At 35.6% G+C, this 25,218-nt stretch overlaps 1 protein-coding gene across 7 annotated transcripts in view; it reads right to left on the bottom strand.

Moving 5' to 3' along the window:
* Positions 1-25,218, bottom strand: part of LINGO2 (leucine rich repeat and Ig domain containing 2) — a 1,169,724-nt gene that overhangs the window by 245,984 nt on the left and 898,522 nt on the right. Inside the window, exon 1 of one of the 7 annotated variants that reach the window (XM_032307288.1) lies at positions 17,455-17,487. The exons of the other annotated variants lie outside the window; for them this stretch is intronic. The gene's annotated coding sequence lies outside the window, so the exon portion shown is untranslated. Of the gene's footprint in view, positions 1-17,454; positions 17,488-25,218 lie in introns of those variants that run through there. 7 annotated transcript variants of the gene reach the window in all.

Here is a 25,218-nt window from a genome sequence, read left to right as displayed (position 1 = left end):
CAAAAAACTTTTTCATGGTAATGCTTAAATCACATTTTTGACTTGAGAGAACAAATGAATCTCTTTTTTATGTATCTAATGATATGAACAACTGAGAGTTCAAAGAGCTAAACAATAAATTTAGTATAAAACAAATGTGAGTCCACGTTTCACATGCCTGCGTGGGTGTGCGTGTGAACTGAATTGATGAAAGTGTCTAATGAATTACATCAATGTGATTATGGCAGCATATAAAATACACAGGACCAGAACCCATCATGGAAACTGTCTTCAAAGTCACGGTATTGATTTCAATTATGATGTCTTTCTTGCTAATGCAATCTGTGCACCTGTTGGTATGCAGAGGAAGCAGGATGAAATCAAACCGATAGCCACACGTCTCACAAAAAAAGGCTTCATGTAGCCCAAAGGAAAAGGAAAGAAGCAAACGCTGTGAGCTAGGAGAGCCATTCAGAGGAATGTGCTCAATGGCACGGAGTGTAAAATCGCCCATAAAAATGAATATATTATCTACCTTTTTCTCTCTTGGCACTACTGCAGTTGACATTACTACTGTCTGCTGTGTTAAGATTGGGAGAAGTAAGCTGGAAAATGTGATAGCAAATCCTGAACTCAAGCAGCAGTATATGGAACAGGCTGTTAAACTGCCATGTTAGTGGAATGCATAAATGTCAACATTATTTTAGAATGATTTATTATATTCATAACAGTCAAAATAAATAAATGTGGCCCCACAGTCCACAACCCGTTGATGGCTTTTCTAATTCAGGATTTCGCAGACGACATTTTCTATCAGGATGACATTTCAGGCCTTTAAAAACAAAATTTGGAATGTTGCTGGGGATTTCTAAAGTTCTCAGCATTTAATTTCAATTATTCCAGAAGGAGGTGTGGTTAGCAGAAAGTGTTATCAAGTATTTAAATGAAAGAAGGGAAAAAAAATTCTACGTAATATAATACGTTTCGATATGCATCACTACAGAAACTGATTGTCAAGACGATTCTTGGTGAATGTATCTTCAATCTGAATGCTGTGTGGACAACATAAACATCCCTACAGATGAATTTCTGCTGACCAGAAATTGCGGAGTAAGAATATTATGTGGGTTTAGAATGCAAAACAAAAAATTATACCTGTATACCTATTTAAATATTCACTTTTTTAGCATTTACGGAATAGAGCATATTATCTACTAAAATTTTTAATTTTTAATAAAATATTTATTTATTTGAGAGAGAGAGAGAGAGAGTGAGAGGGCACAAGCAAAAAATTTCTCATTGATTGCTCTGTCCCAGGACCCTGAGATCATGACCTGAGCTGAAGGCAAATGCTTAACTGACTGAGCCACCAGGTGTCCCCTACTAGTAGAAATTTTAAAATAAAACACAATAAGGGGTACTATTGGCAGCAATATTTTTCAGAGCTCAATCGGTTCATTTATGATCATTATTGAAGTCACTGAGTTTCACAGTTGCCACCTTTAAAATAAGATGCCATTCATTCTAATAAATGGATTAATCAATGAGAAATTTTCCATAATATGAAAGAACAAAAGATATTTGGAAGTATTCAAATGATATTTTAGACTTTATTTTCTTATGCAAATAAGACTCCAATTGTTATGCCCACATTCTTTGCATTACATAGAAAATGATATAAAAAATGGTGATACACTTGTTTTAGATCAATGAAAAGAGCCAGAGACATTCATTAAAATAATTACAAAAATCAACTCTGCTGATATGTATGGATGTATATGTATGTATACCTATGGATTAGTGGTATATTTTTTATACAATTTTTTTTTTAAACCACAATACCCTATTTAGGGTAGACTTCTGAAATAATCCCAGTAAAGCTGACTAGGTAATTTAGCCTTTAGATTAAGAAACACCAAACACAAATAAAATAGTTCCTGTGTCTCTCTGGGGTAATATATTATTAAGAAATTTTTTTAAGGTTTTTTTTTTTTTGAGATTTTATTTATTTATTTGACAGACAGTGAGGGAGGGAACACAAACAGGGAGCTGATGTGGGACTCAATCCCAGGACTCTGAGATCATGACCTGAGCCAAAAGCACACACTTGACTGAGCCACCCAGGCGCCTTTTTAAAAAGTTTTTTAAGTTGAAAAAAGAAAGCTATGTGGAATTAAATGAGGAAAAAAGGGGAAAAGATTTGATAAGTCTGAGCACATTCTGCAAACATGGCAGTTCGATTCACACTCTCGCACAAAATACTTCTTGCATTTATATTCTGTATAAGCAGACACCAGCATAGAAAAGTCACTATTTTAGGGATGCCTGGGTGGCTCAGTTGGTTGAGTGTCTGACTTTTGATTTCGGCTTGGGTACTGATCTCAGGGTCATGCGATAGAGCCCCACATCCGTCTCCCAGCTGAGGGCAGAGTCCGCTTGCCTCTCTGTCCCTTCCCCTGATCCTGTGTGCTCTCTCACGAATAAATAAAATCTTACAAAAATAAAGAGACCTACTGTTTTAATTTAAAATCAATTAAGTAACATATAGAGTATTCATAGTTTCAGAGGTAGAGTTCAGTGATTCAGAGTTTCAGAGGAGATTCGGTGTTGCATGTAACACCCAGTGCTCATTACATCAAGTACCCTCCTTGATGCTCATCACCCAGTTACCCCCTCCCCTCACCCCCTCCCCTCCAGCAACCCTCAGCTTATATCCTACTTAAGAGTCTCTTATGGTCTGTCTCCCTCTCTGATTCATTATTTTATTTTTCCCTCCATTCCCCTATACTCATCTAAGAGTGAAATCATATGATTACTTGGCTTTCTCTGACAGACTTATTTCACTTAGCATAATACCCTCTAGTTTCATCCATGTTGCTGCAAATGTTAAGACCTCATTCTTTTTGATGGCAGAGTAATATTCCATTACATATACAGAGATCTCTCTCTCTCTCTATATATGAAATATGTATATTGTTACATAAATGTGGGTAGAGTCTATTCAAAGAAAAATGAAATTTGTAAGCTGGGTAGTATGCACTTAAAAGCAGACTATATCTTCCAGTAACTCAGTATACCCTCACTCTAACAATCAGGGCCAGTCTACCTGGCCTCTAGAACTTCTGTGTTATTTCACAGCCCAATATCACTCGCCACAACCCTCCCTCCTATAACTGAATTTCTACACCCAACACTGGGTGAGGAACGCAAGATCCTGAAATGCCGAGGTTTCACAGTTCTCCTCCTGGAGGCTAAAATCCTTCTCAAGCCTCCATTCCATCACAGGCAGGCTACCTGTCATTACAGACACAAGGATATAGATTGTTACTTATGTCAAATTTCCCTTGGCCACACCTTGCCCATGAGCTTGGACAACTTAAAGCTCTTCTGCACTGATGATCATCTGCCAAAAGTTCTGGTCAGTTACTCTTTTGGATATCATCTCAACCAGGCAAACATTCAAGTTTCTCAGGTATCATCTATAGTTAGATTGTTTTTTCAGAATCTAGGTGACCTGATCCAGTGACAACTGGTATCTTTGTGGCCCCATCCTAGGAACCATCCCTTGATAACCCTCCAAATTTCACAGAAGCAGATAAGAAATATTTATGAATGCCTTTATGCACGAAGCATCCTAGTAGGCTCTGGGCATATAGAAGGAAACTGGAAAGAAATCATCTCTGCTTTCAAGAAGCTTAACACCCAGAAGTACCAGCTGCTTTACCCACACTTGCTCTTTCTTTAGCCTGTATGAAGAATGGATATTTAACTTGGGGTTTCTTGTTTAGTTACACTCCTTTATATTTCAAAATGATAGATATGCTTGCCTTATTCCTTATTTTAGAGATTCTTTTTTAAGGTCTCATAAATAGGAAAAATAATGCCAAGTAAAATTTCATATTATTGCTGTCAAATTGTCAATATATTTATTTCTCTTGTTGGAAGCCATATGAATACATATTCCTTAAATTATAATTTTCCTACAGAATGCCTGTCACATAGATCTTTTATCAAGATTATATTAAGGTTCTGTTTTGGCAAATCATTTTAACTTCCTTCAAAAAAGCTATCATGAAACATGGTCTAGATATGCAGCTTTTCCTGTGAATTTTTTATTTTTATGCTTCATAGTTACTTATGCATGTTGTAGACAAGCGTTCTACAAAGTGTGTTCTATACAACACTGGAACTGCTACATGATGTGTGAAAAAAGGTTTTCATAGGCTAATAAAATTGTGAAATCTACTCATTATATTTCCTTCTTAGAGATTCTTTTTTTTTTTTTTAAAGATTTTATTTATTTATTTGACAGATAGATCACAAGTAGGCAGAGAGAGGAAGGGAAGCAGGCTCCCTTTTGAGCAGAGAGCCCAATGTGGGCTCCTAGGATCCTGGGATCATGACCCGAGCCGAAGGTAGAAGCTTTAACCCACTGAGCCACCCAGGCGCCCCTCCTTCTTAGAGATTCTTAACAAAGATTAAATATTGGGAATTTTAATCCTCCAAGAGGGGAAAAAAGGTAGTTGAACTTTAACTCAATATTTTCCAAAAAAATAACTATGGGATCTTTTTTTAAAAATGTAATACTACTTTTAAGAACAGGTTAACTACTTGAAACCACCTTGATTTTTGGTTGTCTCCTATCCCGCAAAAATAAATTCCATGGAAAAGGACACTCTTTGGCACTGGTAACACATAGTAAATACCCATTGAAATAGGTCCCAAATGAAGGAATAAAATACTGCTGTCGGTATTTAGTAAAGTAGTATTATTTGAAATTATATTCAGAAATGTTTTTGATGAAAGGCTCTGACTATGGCCCAAAAAGACTTTTCAAGTCAACTAGGAAAAGGATCCTTTGACTGTGAATTCACCCATTTGATCTGTTGGTTTTAAGTTCTCTTCCCATGTGCTTTGGTTTAGATCGCTCCATTCTACAAAGTATTTAAATCACAGAGTTCTGTCCTACAAAACTGGCATAAGACACACTATAAATGCCTACAATTAGTCTCCAGGGAAATGGAGGTGAAGATGTCACTGATTCCATGCCAAACTTGTAGCTCTAGGGCAAAACCAACAAGCCAAAGAAACAAGCATACAGCAACTTCCAAGTGGGACAAAGGAAAAAAGGAAAGGAAAACCACAAAACAAACACGAATTCTATATCAAAACACTTTTGTGTCTCTTAATTGGAGATGGGTGAAGGTATGGGGGGTCAAAACTACTCTCCCCACAGAAATCATATTATTCTGTGGTTCATCCTCATGCAAGAAATAATCAGACAATTTAGTGTTTTATTGGTAATAAGGGGAAATATTAAACTTTTCCATTATTGGTCCAAGTTAAAAATAGAGATGATGTGAATTGCAGCTATTTCTGGACAGAAGATGAGGCTAAGATATTCAATTCTTCCTCTTACAACATAAAAGATGAAGAAATGCTGATCATTATAGATCCCTGATTATTCTTATAAAGTCAGGAGGTTCTTTGAGTATCTCAGCTGTGTTTCACTTTCACTAATGTGCTTAGTTGTCACTATTTTAAGAAGAGTGGTTGTTTCTTTCCTACAGAATATACTAAGACCTTGTTGGGATATCCATCAGAGTGAATAAATAAATGGCTTAGGCATGTCACGTCCACCTCTGAATATTCCAGTTAAATCTATTTTGGAAAAACAGCCCTCACAAAAGTTATCAGAAAATTCTATCTACATTACCTTTTGTAAAATTTTCTATGGGTTTAGTTTTGAGATATGTTCTAAATCCCACTTCAAAAGGAAAAATCCAGGGGCATGAATATACTTATTTTAAAAATAAGAAAGAAATTCACAGAACAATGACAAAAATATATACCTGAACATGTTTTTCATTTGATTAATTATTCAACAGTAATATTTTTGTGGCAGAAATGTTTCCTATTCAATAATTTTAAATCCAATTCTATTCTGATAAAAAATATGGCAAATGTAAGGAGGCACTGAATATTACTTTTTAAATATTGCTGTAACTTGGTATAAGTGTAATTTAAATAGTGCATGAAAATAAATGGTGTTTTCAGGTATTATATGACATTGTTCCTATAAAATTCCAGTCTAAGTCATAAATCATGGCTTTTGAATCAAATACCTAGGCGCGATGAAGCATTTCTAACAAATAACTCATTTTAACTATAAAAAACACATTGGCATGCAGGATTTTGTAATCAGAGGTTTTCAGCTGCTCACCTTAAATTAAAACCTGAGTTAGGAACAGGCAAAATGAAGAAATCAACATTATTGCAGGTTTTATTTTAACCAAATCACCTTGTGAATCCAATCAAAATTAGGCATTTGTTTCTTAGTCGGAACCACTGGCAATTCCTGTGATAATTAGGCCTATTAGAATAGGTTTAATAAATATTTAGGAGATTCTAAATGTGCACAAAGCAATGACTAGAACGTGAGATGAGTAAGATCAATTTTTGCAGTTAAGGAGCCGAAAAATCTAGAAATGAAGAACAGTCAAGTATATAAACAGCATTACATTCAAGTCATACCATGTTAAGTTTCTGGAAGGAAGATAGGAGGAGGGAGATAAGATACAGTTTTAAGGAAGTTAGGATTTATTTGACAGAGGTGAGCAAGAAGTTCTCTAGGGAGTAGTTGAGAATGATCAAGTTGGACACAGAAATGAAATTATCAGATATTTCTAGAGAAAAGGAATAATTATTTGCAGGGTAGTATCATGGCTTAAAGAGAAAACTGACCTGAAAAGGAGAATGATAAGGAAATTGGAGGCCTCGCCTTCTCATGTGAGGAATTTATACTAATTTAGGCAAGTAGCTACTATGGGCCATTGAGTGGCCCTAAGTAGAAGAGAGACTGAACCAATGTTGTATCTTAGAAACAACAGTAAAATGGTCATTGGACTAAATTGGGAAGGAAAGAAAGAAGATGGGAGCAAGACTGGTTTGAAGACAATTATCCAGACAAGAGTGGAGGAGAGTACAAAGTGCAGTAGTGGTACGGACGGGGAAACAAGGGCATGGATGCCGGAAACTTCCTACAATTTAAAGCTTTTGGACCTGGCTATTGATTGTGCACAAAAAGAGGGAGAGAGAGAGAAAAGAAAAAGCTGGCTTTGATATTTGAATTTAAATGCATATCACAAAACCATTAACCAAAATATGGAATTTAAATGTATGAATTTATCCTTAATATAAAATAATGAGTTGGCTCTAAATATTCTGAGTTTGGGATGCTAATGATACCTGGTAGAGAAGGCTACTGGTAATTATACCCTGGATTAATGGGTAATTTGGAATTCACCTACCTATAGGTGAGACTTATCAATCACTGGGCTAGATGAGATGGCATAATCAGTTTTAGAAACTAAAAGGCAAAAGTTTTTGAATGTCCATATTCAATGGGGCAGGGAGAGGAGCAGGAAAGGGGGCCAATAAGTGAGAAAGAAAAGAATAAGAAAAAAAATGAAATACCTACAAATTAATAAGAAATGTATTATATCTAAAATATTATCACCGAAGGTTATAAAGTATCACTGGGGAATATTCAAAACACCATAATTATCATAATTAGGGATATGTTATGTTCCTGGGTGGTGACTGAATATTGAAAGAATATTTACAGATGTTACATTTCCTCAAATTACTGTGTATGTTAGGCACGATGCTGATGCAAATATCAACAGTACTTTTTTAGCAACTTGATAAAATGTTATAAAATTTCTGAGAATAGCTAAAATCTACCTTTCTATACAACACCATGACAATCCAAAGGAAAACACTGACAGTTTTAAATGCAGTGAAAATAGAAATTTCTCTGAACAAAACAAAACAAACAGCCATAGAAACAGGAGTGCTGGACAAGATTTAACCAAAGTTCTTTAGTGGTGAAAGAATGCTGAATTACTCAGGAACATGACGGTTAGCTCATTGGTAGTTTTCTTCAGAAACAGGCAACTTAAAGCATAATCAACATTAGTTAAGTACTAAATCGATTTCCTCTAAAATTTTAGAATAAATTGGGTTTTTTAGATTTATATTGTTTTCAGGTGTATAGGTTTGCTCCTTGGCATGTCCAAGTTCTAATCATAACATCAGTTGGGGAAGCTCTAACCCACTGGGTTGTTGAGAAGATTCGGTGAAATAACACATGCAAAGTGCTTAACACAGTGTTTGGCACATAGTAAGCACTTTGAATGTCAATAGATATTATTACAGCTATTGGTATATCCCTTCAATTTTCAGACAAGGGATGTGAAGCTCTGATAATGTACAAAAATCCAGCAGGAGTTGGCAGAACAGGAACTAGAGTCCAGAGGTCCCCTGAGGTCACCAAGCTATTTTTAAATGCTCTTAAGCTTTTGGTCATCCTTTACTATGGCCCCCCATCCTGTGTAGGGCAGATAGAGTAGAACCCCAAAAAGGCAAAAAACAGAAGTTCAACATCTCGTTGTTATTTTCCTCTAGGTTTCTTTCATGCCATCTGGTCCAGTTATAATTTATGTCATATTTAAAAGTGAGAATGGTGCATTGCACATTTAGCTACAGTTTTCTAAAATGGAAATTCAGAATCTATATTCCTGTTCTATTCTTCCCTTCGATACGGTTGGTATATGTTCTTTAACAATAAAAGCAAACATTCTTTTTCTACATTAAACATTAAATATTTAGACTACACACCCAAGTAACATTCGAAACCCAGCAATTAAAAAAAAAAAAAAAGCATAAAATGGCTCCTAAAAGAACTGTTGAGAATCCCTCTAGTTAACAGTCCCATACTATGTAATGGAGTTACTAACGGATCATCCACCAGAGGGCTTTTGCCTCGGTTACAATCGTTTCGGGGATTCCGGTGTGAGCAATATGGATACAGAACTTCCCATCGTCAGGCAATCAAAAGACAGCTTAGGAAAGACGGCAGCTAAAGGAGCCAAAGCATCTACAGATATACCTGAAATGCAAGATTTCCCTGGCCAACAAAACAAAAGCCCACAGTACTCTGACAAACGACAAGCTCTTTATTAGTCACTCAAAGTAATGAGGGCTTTACTAGTCTTCATAAATCAATCAATAAAAAGATGTTCAATTTATATCAAGACTCATCTAAATGATTCCATCCAAATACAATTTACTGAGCAACATACTGGTCTTGGTGAAAGGGATGAATTTTATTTTTGGAGTCAGGTACTTATCTTAAGAAAAGTTCCCTACTCTAAAAATTACCTAGGATAAACTCCCTCTACCCAACCTTTTTTTTTTCTTGTAAAGATTTTATTTATTTATTGGACAGACAGAGATCACAAGCAGGCAGAGAGGCAGGCAGAGAGAGAGGAGGAAGCAGGCTCCCGGCTGAGCAGGGACTCCATCCCAGGACCCCAGGATCACGACCCGAGCCGAAGGCAGTGGCCTTAACCCATGGAGCCACCCAGGCGCCCCTCTACCCAATATCTTAAGAGAAAGGCACCAACCACTTCACTACAGGAATACCTGTACTACATTTTATGACTTTCCAAGGCAGCTCTGCCACTGTCTTTAGAAAGCTGTGTGTTAAAGAGATCAACTTTTTATTCAGCCAACTTTCTATATAGTTTCTACCTTTCAATCTCAGTTTTGCCCTCTGGAATTACACAGACTAACTCCAATCCCTTCTGCACACAACAATATCATGACTTTATCTGACATCTATATTCCTTCTTTTGGTTTAAGTATCTCTAATTCCTCAGGGGAAAATGCTGGGATTTAAAACTTTATACCTAGAAAGTTATTGTTTCTATTAACAGCAATATAGTGATATTCATAGATAAAGTGAAAATTCAAGAAATATCACATCCGTGTACCACTCTTTAAAATACAACCTGAACATATTCAAGTAGATTGAGAATTTAATCCAAACTAAAAGATGGGGAGATTTGTTATAAATTGATCTGTGATGAATATAAAAAATACTTAGTTAAATCTAAAAATAGCTGACAAAGTGTATGGAACTAAATATGTGTCAAAATTATTCTTAAAAGAGAATAAGGTTTAAAAAAGTAATTTTTTTTAAAGATTTTATTTATTTATTTGACAGACAGATCACAAGTAGGCAGAGAAGCAGGCAGAGAGGAGGAATCATGCAGAGAGGAGGAAGCAGGCTCCCTGCTGAGCAGAGACCTGATGTAGGGCTAGATCTCAGAACCCTGGGATCATGACCTGAGCCGAAGGCAGAGGCTTTATTTAACCCACTGAGCCACCCAGGCGCCCCGAGGCCTAGTCTTCTTAACCTAACATCTTATATTTCAATTCCTATAGCTTTATCATGTAGTTTGATGTTTGGTAGGACTAATCCCCATTTTAGTAATTTAAAATATATTGAATATCACCACCTAGTTTTTTTTATTATTAATACAATTTAATTTTACATATTTGAAAACCTCAGTCAGTATTTATTGAGATTTTAATTGAATTGTAATAAAACTACAAATTAATCTGAAAATAATTTACATTTATAAAACTCCATCTCCCCATATAGGAAATGGCTTTGTATACCCCTCTATTTCCCCCTTCTTGTCTGCCCATGAATAATGCTTTTTCTCCATGCCATTCTGCATAGCTCTTTCAGAGTTTATCTTACATATGTTAAGAATGCATTTTTTGAGATCAAAATAGTCCTCATGTTTCCGTGCTTATTTTTACTGGTTAAAGTAACAAATCAGAAATAGGACAAACATCTTAACAATTACCTATTTAGCAAACACTTCTTCCATACCTATCGTATGAGAGTGGTACATGTAACACAGAGATCTCGATACGTAGTTTAACTGTTCAGTCTTGATCAGTGGAAAAGTCGGAGGGTAAAGAAAAACGAGACCAAGAGGTTAGCGTTGCCGACAGGACAGGATACCACTATGACCAAAGAACAATGGTACAGATAGGCAGCAATCTCACTGAATTAAAGGGGGAAGGGGAGTGGTGAGTGAAAGGAGCTCACGATACATGCATAAAGCAGAACACAGAGGAAAAAGGACTTTTCTCTGTTTGGAAGCCATTCATTGATACACCATTTCTAAGAAATCTGAAATTTTACAAGACTGATATATGAAAATTAGTTTTCAATTGGTATTTAAAAATTATAAATATAAATAAAATATAAATACTAAATATATAAATATATTTATATATTTATATAAATATAAATACTAAAGTGTTCTAAAATATTAAGAAATTTTAGATTTTTTTTAATCAAAAGGTAGAGCCAAAATCTGGAACTTAATAATTATTCTAACTTCTAAAATTAAAGAGAAAACAAAATTATGGTATCCAGTCATCTCATACACTTGGAAACCAGGGTAAGATATTATATTAAGTTCTAAGACATTCAACACTCTCCTCTCTAATGGGTTTCAAAGGACATATTCTCACAATTAGTAATATTCTACATTTATATAATTTGAGCCGCTTCTTGAAAAGTCCTATTATCCCTCACTATGTCCCTGTATGATAAGTAAAGGAAAGGGGTAATTACCTCCATTTTACAGATGATACCATCAAGACACTCAGTTTCAATGATCAGCAGAAGATGCTAAACATCTTATCACGAAAAGACCCAAAATATTCTGATAGCTAGGTATCTCACCAAGAGGATACTTTTCATGCTTTACTTATGTCTAGCCCTATTCTTTTACACATATTTCCTTAATATTTTCAATATTAATGTTTAATGTTTACATTTAAAGAAAAGTAAACAAAATAAATGTAATCACACATTCTCCTCCTCATTACATATATACATACATGTAGTATATATATTCATTCTGAAATTCAAAACTCATCATAATAGATGACTGTATACAATTATTCCTTTCCTATATGGCATATTTTGCAAGGAACTCAGCATGAACAAACGGCTGAAAGGTAATGTTAGTTGTAAAGAAGTCTGTGCTAGTTCCGCTGCTGTGAATATTAATAACTAGTCATCCATTTCAATGTGAAATACTCTAGGGTCATCCAAACCTGGAATGTCTCTTTAGTCTTCTATGATTCTGTAATCAAGAGAACAAATTAAGAGCTTATGCCTCTCATGAGAGAGGCAGTATGACATGTAAAATATATGTGTGTCAAATCTCCACTGACATAAACAACATATATATTTTCCTAATGTCTTTGTCCTCTGCCCTATCTCTTGCAAGAAATGATAGGTGACCTAATTAATTGAACAAACTTGAGATGCAGTCAGTATGGAAATCTAAACACATCACCTACTTCTTATTTGAAATTTTTTGACATTACAAAGTCCATCACAGTCTTAAGTCACATTATCAGAAGTTTAGGTATATTTGGAATGATGTCATTGCCATTAGGGAGATATTTGGGAGCAGAGAAGGATGATCCCAAACACCTAACAAAATCCTATGGGAAATCATGTAATTTACACACATAAAAAAGCCTGATTTGATTAGGAAGAGAACATAAAATGATATTTGTCACTATAGAATAGGAGTGGGTATGTGTTTGATAGGCACAGTCATTTATATTTAGTGTTTATTAGAAGTTCCTGTGTTGATTCAACAAGTAAAGTCTCTTAATGTAGGTTTCTCATTTAACTATGCTAGTGTTAAGAAACAGCATTGCCATTTAGAATACCTCTTACCCACCTCAAATATGTATAGGCACAAATGTGCACAGTTATATTTACTTACATGATTTGTAGGAAGATATTTTTTAGGAGAAAAAAAAGGACAATGTATTTTACTTTGAGAAATGCTGTGTCAACATATTATACATACATATAAGTATATATGTATATATATGCATATATACACACACACACACACACACACACACACACACAATCATTTCAGTTCATGTGGCTATTTAAACCATAGGGAAATCTTAAACTTTTACTGAAAACCCTCTAGAGTAATTAAACTGAGAAAGGTACATTTCTTCTGGTGAAAATATACTTCTTATGCTGAAGAGGAAGTTTAATATATTTGATGTGCTCAGGCCAGTAATTGAATTTGGATCAGCATATTAATCTTTATTATTCAAGATTCTAGAATCACCATGGCTAGGCATGTATTTAATGAGCTTATGGCAAGTGAATTGCAACAAGAATTATTTAAAACAAAGAGTAAGAGTTGAAGGAAGGGAAAAAATAAGGACAATTTTTATTTTTTTTTCATTTTACAATCATGTGCTTTACAAAGTACGTTCTTTAAATTAATGGCCCATAAGAGATTTTTCTGGATTGAAGTAGGTTGATTGAATAATCAAATTCCACAGCCTAATGGAAATAATAAACCTCCTAAAGTCCAACCTTGCAAAAAAAAAAAAAATCCCACTTGAGTTTTATTGGAGAGAATTTTATATCAATGTGAAATGAGATAGCAAGCATGCATGAATAATTATTTCTACTTACTGTTCTCATTAAAGAAAAAAATGAGTATCATTCTTTTAGTCAGAAGTAAAAATTCTTCCCCTATCATTATCATTAACTTGACTTGTTTTATATTTTTAAAAAAGTGATACTTTTAAATTCTTCCTTGAAGTAACAGAAGGGATAGGCAATTTTCATCAAACAAAAGGGGGCCACCTTTTCTTTGATCAAAGAATTATCTTAAGTTTTCTATGGAAGTGTTACAAATACTCTAACGGAAGGGTAACATTTGGGTGCCATGTGCATTATCTTCCACTTCAACATTCATTCTCAGATATGAAAAACCTGATTATAAAGATATGAAAACCTTTTGTCTGTTCATGAAAACCAAAGGCCTGGAAGCTGCCCCAGAGTGAGTAAAACTCACAACCCCTGTCCTCACGGATCTTACAATTTAGTGGTTAAGAAAATAGTGGGAAAGCGGTGTTTTGGGATTCTGAATGACTCCTTTTGAGTCCTTATAACACAAATAACCTCCATGTCACTATTTTCAAAATACGCGGAGGGGGCCCCTGGGTGTCTCAGTCAGCTCAGCATCTGCCTTTGGCTCAGGTCAAGATCCCAGGCCCGCATCAGGCTGCCGGCTCAGTGAGGAGCCTCCTTCTCCCTCTGCCTGATCTGCCTGCTGCTCCTCCTGCTTATAAGCTCTCTCTCTCTGGCAAATAAATAAAATCTTAAGGAAAATATGTGGTAAGACTTCTGTTTCTGAAAAGATGGAGTAGATGTACATTTCCCTATTTCTCCCACTAAGTACAAGTAAAAACTCCATAGGGTCTATACAAAACAAACACAATTAGACTGTGAAAGGTGGAGGGCAGGCAGATTGACCAGGGAATTTAACACCACAGTGAATTCCCTGGGTTGTTTTTTTTTTTTTTTTCACCTCATATATCCCACATTCAGAAGAAATCCGCAGAGAACCACCAACACATACTGACCCCCTGCCCCCCCAAAAAGAACACTTCATCAAAGGTCTTGTCTCTACTGAAAAGGCCAGAAAAGGGGCAACTTCATAAGGCAGGAAACTTGTAGAAAGTAACTCCTCTGTTCCAGCCAACACCACAAAAAATTCTATGGTCCCACCTCCACTCATGCCTACAAAGGCTAAAGGGGGAAACAAGACTTCCACCCTTGACAGGCCATAAAAAGATACCATATAGAGATACCCCAAACACCCTCACCAGAGTTATACCAGAAAAGATCAACTAGGAGCTGAGATTTTCATCCTTGTCAGTCAGTCACGGTGCCAGTGGAGGTCATGTGGGGGTCTGCCCTTTTACCCCCACCTGGAAGTAACCAGACATCAGTCGTATTCCCCTCTGAGGAGGTGTTGGAAGAGGACTACTGCAGAGTCAGGACTTTCATCATTATCCAGTAGTGACAAGGCCACCCCACACTGGTGTCCGCGGATACCTAGCGGGGAGCAGGAAGTCCCACCTTATGCAGCAGTAAAGAGGAGCTCTCCCCCTCAAGTGTCCAAGGAGGCCCCATGGGGAACTTGGATTTCACTTCCACCTGGCAGTACAGGCATATCTTGTTGGAGTGTGCTTTACTTCATGGTGTCTCATAGATACTGTGTTTTTCACAAATTGAAGGTTTATGGCAAGTTGCTGCATTGAGCGAGTCTATCAGTGCCATTTTCTACTAGCATTTGCTCACTTCAAGTCTCTGTGCCACATTTGGTAATTCTCACCTTTCAGGCTTTTTCATTATTATTATTATTATATTTGTTATGGTCATCTGTGATCCACGATGACCACAATGACCACGATGTAATAGTAACATCTTTGATGTTACTATTACAATTGTTTTGAGGCACGAAAAGTCATGCTTGTATAAGAAGGCAAATTCAATTGATAAATGTGTGTGTTCTGACTACTCCATCTGGCTGTTTCCTCTCTCCTTCTCCTTGGGCATCCCTATTTCCTGAGACAAAACAGAATTGAAATTAGGCCAATTAATAATCCTACAATGGCCTCTAAATGAAAGAAATAGTAGTATATCTCTCACTTTAAATCAAAAGCTAGAAATTATTAAGCTTAGTGAGGACACCATGTTCCAAGTTGAGACAGGCCAAAATCTAAGCCTCTTATGCCACACAGCTAGCCAAGTTGTGAATTTAAAGGAAAAGTTCTTAAAGAAACTTAAAAGTACTACTCCAGGGAACACACAAATGATAAGAAAGTGAAATAACCTTATTGCTGATACAGAGAAAGTTTCAGTGGTTTGAACAGAAGATCAACCAGCTGCAACACTTTCTTAAGTCAAGACCAATCAGAGCCAGGTCCTAACTCTTCAGTTCTCAGAGGGCTGAGGGAGATGAGGAAGCTACAGAAGAAATCTGGAAGCTACCAGGGGTTGCATCATGAGGTTAAAGAACAAAGCTGTCCCCATAAAAGTGCAAGATAAAGCTGCAGGTGCTGATGTAGAAGCTGCAGCAAGTCACCTAGAAGATCTAGCTAAGATAATTCATGAAGGCGGCTACACTCAAAAACAGATTTTCAATGTAGATGAAACATTCTTATATTGGAAGAAGATGCCATCTAGGACTTTCATAGTTAGACAGGAGAAGTCAATGCCTGGCTTCAAAGCTACAAAGAACAGGCTGACTCCCTTGTCAGGGGCTAGTGAAGCTGGTGACTTAAAGTTGAGGCCAGGGTTCATGTATATCTGATAATCTTATGATGTTTAAGAATGTGTTAAATCTACTCTGCCTGTGCTTTGTAAATGGAACAAAGCCTGGATGACAGCACATCTGCTTACAACATGGTCTGCTGGATATTTTACACCCACTAAAAAGACCGGTTGCTCAGAAAAAGACCCCTTTCAAAACAGTACTGCTCATTGACAATGCACCTGTCACCCTATCACCTGAGAGCTCTGAGGGAGATGAACAATGAAGTCCACGTTGTTTTCACGCCTGCTAACACAACACCCATTCTGCAGCCTAGGGATCAAGGAGTCACTTTAATTTTCAAGTCTTATTATTGAAGAAATACATTTTGTAAAGCTACAGTTGCCATAGATAGGGATTCCTCTGATGGATCTGGGCAAAAAAGTTGAAACCCATCTAGAAAGGATTTACCATTTTAGATTGAATAAGAACATTTGTGATTCATGGGAAAAGGTCAAAATATCAACATGAAGAGGAGTTTGGAAGAAGTTGATTTCAAACCCCATGGTTGATTTTGAGGGGTCTGAGACTTCAGAAGGGAAGTAAGTGCAGATGTGGTGGAAATAGCAGCAGAATTAGAAGTGGAGCCTGAAGATGGGACGGATTTGCTGTCATCGCAGGATAAAACTTGAAAAGATGACAAATTGCTCTTTATAGATGAGCAAAAACAGTGTTTTCTTTGAGATGGAATCTACCCCTAGAGAAGATACTGTAAAGATTGTTGAAACGACAACAAAGATTGAGGATATTATAAAAACTAAATCAATAAAGCAGCAACCAAGTTTGAGAAGATTCACTCCAATTTTTAAAGTTCTACTGTGGATAAAGAGCTATCAATCAGCACCTCATGCTGCAAAAAAATTGTTTATGAAAGGATAAAAAAATCAATTCAGTGAACTTCATTATTGTCTTATTTTAGGAACTTGCCAGTCACCTCAACCTTCAGCAACTACCCCCTCACCATCGAGACAAGACCCTCCGTCAATAAGAAGATTATGACTCGCTGAAAGCTCAGATGATGATCAGCATTTCTGGCAATAAAGTATTTTCAATTAAGGCATTTACATTATTTTTAATTTTTTTTAAGTTTTAAAAAAGATTTTATTTATTTATTTGACAGACAGAGATCACAAGTAGGCAGAGAGGCAGGCAGAGAGAGAGGAGGAAGCAAGCTCCCTGCTGAGCAGAGCCAGATGCTGGCTTGATCCCAGGACCCTGGGATCATGACCTGAGCTGAAGGTAGAGGCTTTAACCCACTGAGCTACCCAGGCACCTTACATTAATTTTTTAGACATAAAGTCATTTGCACACTTAAAAGACAACAATAGTATAAACATTACATTTATATGCACTGGGAAACCAAAACATTCATGTGACTCACTTTATTGTGATGGTCTGGAAACAAACCCAAGGTATCCTGTAATAAGGTGCCCTCTCTCTTTCTGTAAGGGTCAATACAAATTTTGAAAAAAAAAGAAAGAAAGAAAAAAAAATGAAATTTCCCTGGTATAAAAAGGGAAAGAGACTTTTCTCAACTCTTCCCTTTTCTTACAGCATTTCCTTAAAAAACAAAAACAAACAAAAAAAACTTGCAATTGTGATTTCTTTTTCTGACCCTTTCACATGTATGTAAATCTTTTTAAAAGTAAAAAAGTTTCTTGCCAATTTATAACCCAGGAATCTTTTTTCACAAAGATTTGGAAGCCATATCTTTGGGCTATAAATATCAAAGAAGCTAGTGCTCCTACCTCCTAGTTTCTGTGGAAGAGAAGGAGTCTAAATTTCCCAGGGTAGTTGCAAAACTACTTCCTGTCCTAAAGATATAAGAAGCTTCATTTTAATTGATGTATATATGATTTCCATATTTATATATATTAATATATTATATGTGTACATATATAATATAACATGAACATATATTAGTAATGGGTAAATTTTAGTTAAGAATAAAAATATCAGAGACAGAGAGGGCCATTATATAAGGGAATAGGGTCAATCCCTCAAGAAGAGATAGCAATCCTAAATGTGCATACCCCAAACAACAGAGCTGAAAAATATGCTAGAGATATGGGCAAGACTGTGTATCTGGAGTTGTTCTCATTGGGAAGCAGAGGAAAGAAATGTTGGAGAGAGCTAGGAGATCTTGATTCCTATTCAAGTTCTGTCACTCAATAGCTATGTAACCTTGGACAATTCACTTAATCTCCTTGTAATTTGGTTTCTCTATTTTCTAGAAAATGTGGAGTTAATAGATGATCTGTAAGTTTTCTTCTACTCTAAAATTCTCTATCTCTCAGCAGTCAGATAGTTTCATATGTTCTGGAATTTGATAATTTTCAGAACAAACACAAATATTATTGATGATAATTTTAAAAATTTATTTTATATTTCTATACAACATTTGAGATGGTTTATACAGAGATAATTATATAGACAAAGTGGAGGTTCTGAAGCTATAGTCAACAAATTTTAAAACAAACCATGTTGCAAATGTCTTACTTCGAAGGGGACATCCACTTTTCAAATATCTTTAAAATATACTAAATTTCACCCTAAGCCTAATGCTCATATTCTAAATTGATAATGCAAGTTATTTAAAAAATAGGTACCATAGTTGAGAGAATTTGGCAGAACATATTTCCACTCTAACACAACATTATTCTGACCTTGAATCATGAGTAGTATTTTAAGACAAAAATCCAATCATCAGAGCAATCAGTGGAAATAATACTATACTTACTATCTACAGTAACATATAGACTATACAAAGTATATAATAGCATTAGAAAATATTACTCCTTAAAAACCTTGGAAATGATCTCCTTCAACTGCTTCTTTATACCAATGAGGAAATTAGTAACAGAGAATTTGAGTTGTATACTGAATAGAAAGAGCATTGGATAAGAGACTCCAAGTCTCCTGGTATTTCATTATGTCTATGGGGAAGCTGTTACGACTACAACCAAACCATAATGTGACTGGGTATTAATTTTCAGAATAACTTTACTAGATACTCTTAATTTTCACATATGTAAAATAACTAAACAAAAGAAGCTAGAATGTAAAGAATAAATCTTTTATAAACTACCTGTTGAAGTGAAAGGTAAGCAACCAGTAAGCATAAGAGCAATTATCAAACCAAACTTCCCCATGCTTCAATGTGCTAAAAAAATAGAGGTATTTTTTTCTTCAATAAACAAGGAGGAAAAATAAAGCAGAGAAAAACTAATGGATGTTTTCAAGCCATTATAGCACATATATTGATTTTCATGGGGTATTAGAACAGATGCACTTTTTTTTTTTTAAACAAGAATACAGTTTCATTAAATCTGGAAAAGTACACTGTAGGATACTGACAGGTGCCCAATAAGAAAGTTGTTAACAAGCACTCTTTTTTGGACCACTTAACTCTGTAGGGTACTGTACCAAACACAATGAGATGTCACAAAAGAAATAGAAGGCATGACCTCTGACGTTGTAGAAATTAAAAATAAAAACTGGTGTATACCAATGATTTTAGAATGTATGATAACCTGCCATAGTAGGTGAACAAGGAAAGTCTTATTTCCTCCATTCAGTTGAGAGGTAAATATATTCCTAAGTATTCTCAGCAGTAAGCTAAATGCCTCTTCTTACTCACACTATATTTTTGTAACTATAATTTAGTAATTTCTCTGAATTTTTTTTAAAGATTTTATTTATTTATTTGTCAGAGAGAGAGTGAGAGCGAGCACAGGCAGAGTGGCAAGCAGAGTCAGAGGGAGAAGCAGGCTCCCTGCGGAGCAAGGAGCCCGAGGTAGGACTCGATCCCAGGATGCTGGGATCATGACCTGAGCCGAAGGCAGCTGCTCAACCAACTGAGCCACCCAGGCGTCCCAATTTCTCTCAGATTTTAAGTAAACGTAATTTAAAACAATTTTTTCATTGTGTTACGTCAGTCACCATACAATAAAGTAAATGTTCAATGAAGAAACTCTTTCTCAAGTTCAAATGACAAGGTTGATTAAGATGGTAGAAGTTAAAACCCTAGGGTTTGGAAGCAGTCTCACCTGGGGCCAAATGCCATTTCTGCCTCTCTAACCATGTGGCCTCAGGGCCCTAACATGCCCTCCTGGGTCTCAGATCTCAGTGTTTCCAATCTGTTAAACAGGGATAGTAAAAGGCTAACCTCAGAGCATAGTTGTATAAATTAAATTATAATACATTCAAGTGCTTGGCATACTTCCTAGTACATAATAGTTGCTTAGGAAATTTTAGCTATTACTAACATTAATGTTAATAAACCATCATTAATGCTGAAATTTGTTAGAATATATGAAAGAAAATTTATAGTTGGGTGCTATTTCCTCTGTATTATTAGAATATGGCAATAAAATGGCACTTAAAAATAACTAAAGTCTTACAAAGTTCACGCCTATTTTCTCTCAACTATTTCTTAATACACTACATCCAGTTTTTCAGAATGAAGAGACAACCTTTTAAGACATTTGATTTACCCGCCTATATAAAAGATAGATACGTACGTATTTATTTCACATCCAGTGCAAGACTATATCATCATGACACTCAATGAAGAAAAATCTTATAGTTTGTAGCAATTGATAGCTTTTAGAGGCACTCTTAAATCCCATGAGAGGGTTCTCTTCCATCATTTCTATCCTTTAACTTATTTATAAAGGTGCCAGGAAATTTGTCCTTTTACTGAAAGACAATTTTACTTTTGGCTAGAAGATAAGGTTTCCTGAAGGCTGTCACTCAAACAGTCATTTTACAGTACGGAACACCATATCTAATATATGAATTAATATAAAGCCAAAATGTTCTAGAGTTTCTCATTTACCAGAGGCCTTCAATTATTTATCCTGGCAAATGATATTTCTTTTTTCTCAACTTCATGTCAAAATAGTTGTGAAAATAGATTTACGTACAGCCCAAGGGAATTAATTAATTTTTTGGCCTTGTTTTTAGCACTCAAAATTACTTAGCTATTTCTAGAGTTACAGTAACATCTGTACATGTATTAAAGCATCCCCTCACTGGGAATGTCCCTTCCCCTTCTCTACTGATTCAGATCTCCCCCTTTTGGAGAGCAGTACTTTACAATGGTGAAGAAAGATGAGCCAGACTTCTTACTGACTTGAAACTCTGCTCTATGGTTTACTAGCTGGATATCCTGGGGGCAAATTACTGAACTTCTTTAATTTTCACTTTTCCTTTAAATTAGGATTATTGTGAGGATTTTAAAAATACGATGTAAGTAAAGCACTCAGGAGAGTACCTAGTACTTTGAATGTACTCGATAAGCATAAGGTATTATTTTGTTATGACTATTCTTCAAGATACAGCTCAGACATTATCTTTCCCATGAAACTTTTTTTTTTATAGATTTTATTTATTTGACAGAGAGAGAGAGGGCACAAGTAGGCAGAGAGGCAGGCAGAGAGAGAGGGGGAAGCAGGCTCCCTGCTGAGCAGAGAGCCCCATGCGGGGGGCTCCATCCCACGACCCTGGGATCATGACCCGAGCAGAAGGCAGAGGCTCAACCCACTGAGCCACCTAGGCGCCCCTCCCATGCAACTTTTATTGACCTGCTGTAGTGGGACAATCATTCATCTCTGACTTTGCTTCACATGCAACTCTATGCTGGTTCTCCAATTTGCCAAGTTCCTTAGGTTTGCAACTCCATTTGCTAGCCTTGAGATAGTAACATGTAGATGTGGTCATGTATGTGATGTCTGTCTTCTGGGAGGCTAAAGTGGAACATTTGCTCTTTTCTTAGATATAAGTTCAACTTCTTGAAGATTTTTAACTCATTGGATCCCCAACTTTGTAAGTGATTTTTGCTAGATAGGACAGAGCAGTAGCTTTTATTGTGTAATTCATGAACAATTAGAATAGTCTGAATCTGCAGAAACTGTCAGTAAAACATCATGTATATCACAAATATGCATGAGTATTTATCTGAGGCTGTGTTTCAGGTTTTCTGTTGGATCTTCAAAGAGGTGTACAATCTAACTCAAGAAGATATAGAACACTGATTTAGAGACAGATTTGTGACCCAACTTTAGCATCTGAATAGGACTTCCTAACATTTGTTTTATGAACTATCCTTACTCTTTGCTTCGTTTTTTAAAAATCGAGTTCTTTTTTAACTTTTAAGTTTAATGCTCACACTCTCCTTTAAAAGTAAGTAGCATTTTGCCCTACTAATTGCCAAAACAGAGTAGGCTTATGTCGATCCCTTTCTTCTCAATATACCTGACAGTTGTATACACGCATTATAAAGTTTTAATTTTTAAGAGCTCCTTGTTTTATTTAACAGATACGAATTTGGTGATTCCTTTACCCAGATAAGGTTCTAGGACCTGGGGACTTAAAATCTAAGCAAGACAGACAAGTTTCCTCTGTTTCATATATTTGTTTACTAACACAACAGCCAGATGCTAAACACATAATTTGATTAAATAATGGGTTCGTGACATAATTTTAGCTAATGCCATGAAGAAAATGAAGCAAGATTATGGGATAAGAAGAATGGTGGCAGGATGCATTCCATTAAGTCATTTCGGAAAGTTTCACTGAGGAAATGATGTTTGGCCATAGTCATAAAGTAATCTAAAGCAGCCAGCCATGACGAGAATAGGGAAAGAACATTCCCAGCAGAAGGAACAGCAAGCACCAAAGAACAAGCTTGACATCCTTGAGAAGCTAAAATGATTCATTAAAACAATAAAAACAAAGTAAAAATCTTAATTGGCTTAGGCTGATTAAGGTTACATTTTATTTTTATTGCAGAAAATATGAAAGATATAGAAAGTATAAAAACATACATTTCACAAAAAGCCTCTTAAATGTTTTTGGTAGTTTGGTATATATCTTTCTAGAATTTTTAGGTGCACATATAGAAAGCAGGAAGGTATAAAATACCCTGCTGTATATAATTTTTTGTTCTCTCTCTCTCTCTTTTTCTTTTTCCTTTCCCTACTTGATTTATTGTGAGGAGTATCTTTCTGGGTCACCAAATTATTCATGACATAATTGTTAATGACTGCATATTAATGCATCACACAAAAAGTATTATCTATTCTGTAATTAAGCCCTATGTTAGACTTTTAGGTTGTTTTAAAATTTTTTTTGTCTGGAATAAATTCCGCAATCAATATATTTATGGAAATATCTTTGTCATTATCTTTATATAGTTTCTTAGATTGGAAGTAGGAAGTAGAATTCATTTTGATCTTCAATGTCAAAATAGCACAGAGCCTGTCTTAGACTTATTAGTTGATGCAAATTTAATATAAGAATAATCTTTAAAGAGCCTTTTTCACCTACCACTATATATCAGTCATATATTTTTAAATTCATATGTTCACTGGTCATTTAATAGTATTCCTCAAGATAGAACACCATTCTAGTCTGCAGGAGAGTAGTCAAGAAAGGAGAAAGAAACATTTGTGGTTTAAAAGATGTTTTTAGTAAAATGACCTCCCAGTGGCTCACTAAAATTCTGACTACCAAAAGTTTGTGATTCAGAATTTAGAAAAAAAAAATGGGTTTCTTTACAATTCAGTAACAAAAAGTCATTCCAAAGGTAACATAACATTTTGGGCAATGATGGATCTATTGAAATTTGTACGTACAACTTTACTTTGAGCTACTTTGATCTCCACTGTGTTTTGGCAACTCTCTAATCCACTTGATTATTTATTGTCTTTCTATCTTATCCTAGAGCTATTTTTGCCCAGCGGAGGAGCAACATCAATAAACTACAAGATTTTATTAGGTTTATCCAACAAATGCCTATCTCTCCTGTTGGGCTTAATTTGCTGGTCTGTTATCATGATTCTTTTAATATATCATTTACTGACCTTTCCTTCTTAATATTGTAGAGCCCATGTAACATTAATCCTTTTATGTACTTACACTGGAAAGTGAATTATTGATGTGCAATGGCCATTCATGATAATTACGGTGTTGCTGATTAATTCATAAAAAGAAGACATGTAGCTAAGCAACTAAATACACTAAAAGCTATAGAACACCAAGTTTTATTCCCTTGTTTTCCGTTGACTTGGAAGACCAACTTGAACAGGCAACTTAACCTCTCTCCTAATAAATACACCCGTATGATGATGCATTGATGCTATCTGTCAAGTGGGAATGATAGTCTGTATTGATTCTTTTCTTTGGTGATAGAGTATGTGTCTAATCAAGCTCATTTTAAAGCCCTTCACAGATACAAAGGCTACAGAAATATTGAATAAGGCCGCTATGTTCACTGGAGTAAAAATGCTTCTTGAAAAATATATTTCTAGTTAAGGGTTGTAAGAAAGAGAAAAATATTTGTCCTCGGTTTTAAAAGAGGAACCACTCTTATGACTCTTACCTTATTTTTTTCCAAAAGTGAGGACTGAGAACAAAGGGAGAGCTACTAAAATAAATATATCTAAAATTAAATTAGATACCCTATTTTTACATGAGTATATTAAAAGTCCATTACAGAAACTGTGTAATTAAAAATTATTGAAGACACACACACACACACGACCATTAGAATTTTAACCTCTTTAATATTCTGCTCAACTTAGGCTTCTTATGTTTGGCTCGTTAAAATTATCTTCTAGGAATTTCTTTTCCCAGTCTGTTGAGATTAACAATTATTTCACCAGAGAGCTTTTTCAGAGAGGTATAGAAATAAATCAGAATTCCACAGCCTAGCAGAAGCTGTGAACTACAACATGGAACATCTTTGACAGTCATTGGGGTATTTTCCCCTCTCATCTGTATGTTCACTGACTTGCCAACCATACCAAAGCTTTTATAATGTGTATAAGTCATATCCAAGAGGAATTACTTTTTTCTTCTGAAGCCTGGAAGCTTAGGCATGCATGGTTTTGACTTTTCAAACAATGCATTGAATATTTCATAAGGTAAGAAATTTAACTTTTAAGGCAAGAAATTCACAGGAGGATTGGTCCCATATCACCTTTATTTGTCTTTGGGTAGATGTGTACAGGTTTTGTTTTTATTTTATTATTTAACATTTTTACCCTTTCCAGAATTAGTCTGGAGGCATGCAATGCATAGCAAGCCCTAATGAGAAAAGGCTTTGTTCAGGTGCTATTCTGTAAGGGGTGCTGCTTAC

This window comes from Mustela erminea, chromosome 12 (assembly GCF_009829155.1).
Source record: "Mustela erminea isolate mMusErm1 chromosome 12, mMusErm1.Pri, whole genome shotgun sequence".
In the NCBI taxonomy this organism is placed as follows: Eukaryota; Metazoa; Chordata; class Mammalia; order Carnivora; family Mustelidae; genus Mustela; species Mustela erminea.
Note: the sequence above shows the minus strand (reverse complement) of the source record. Positions and strands in the feature narration are given on the sequence as shown.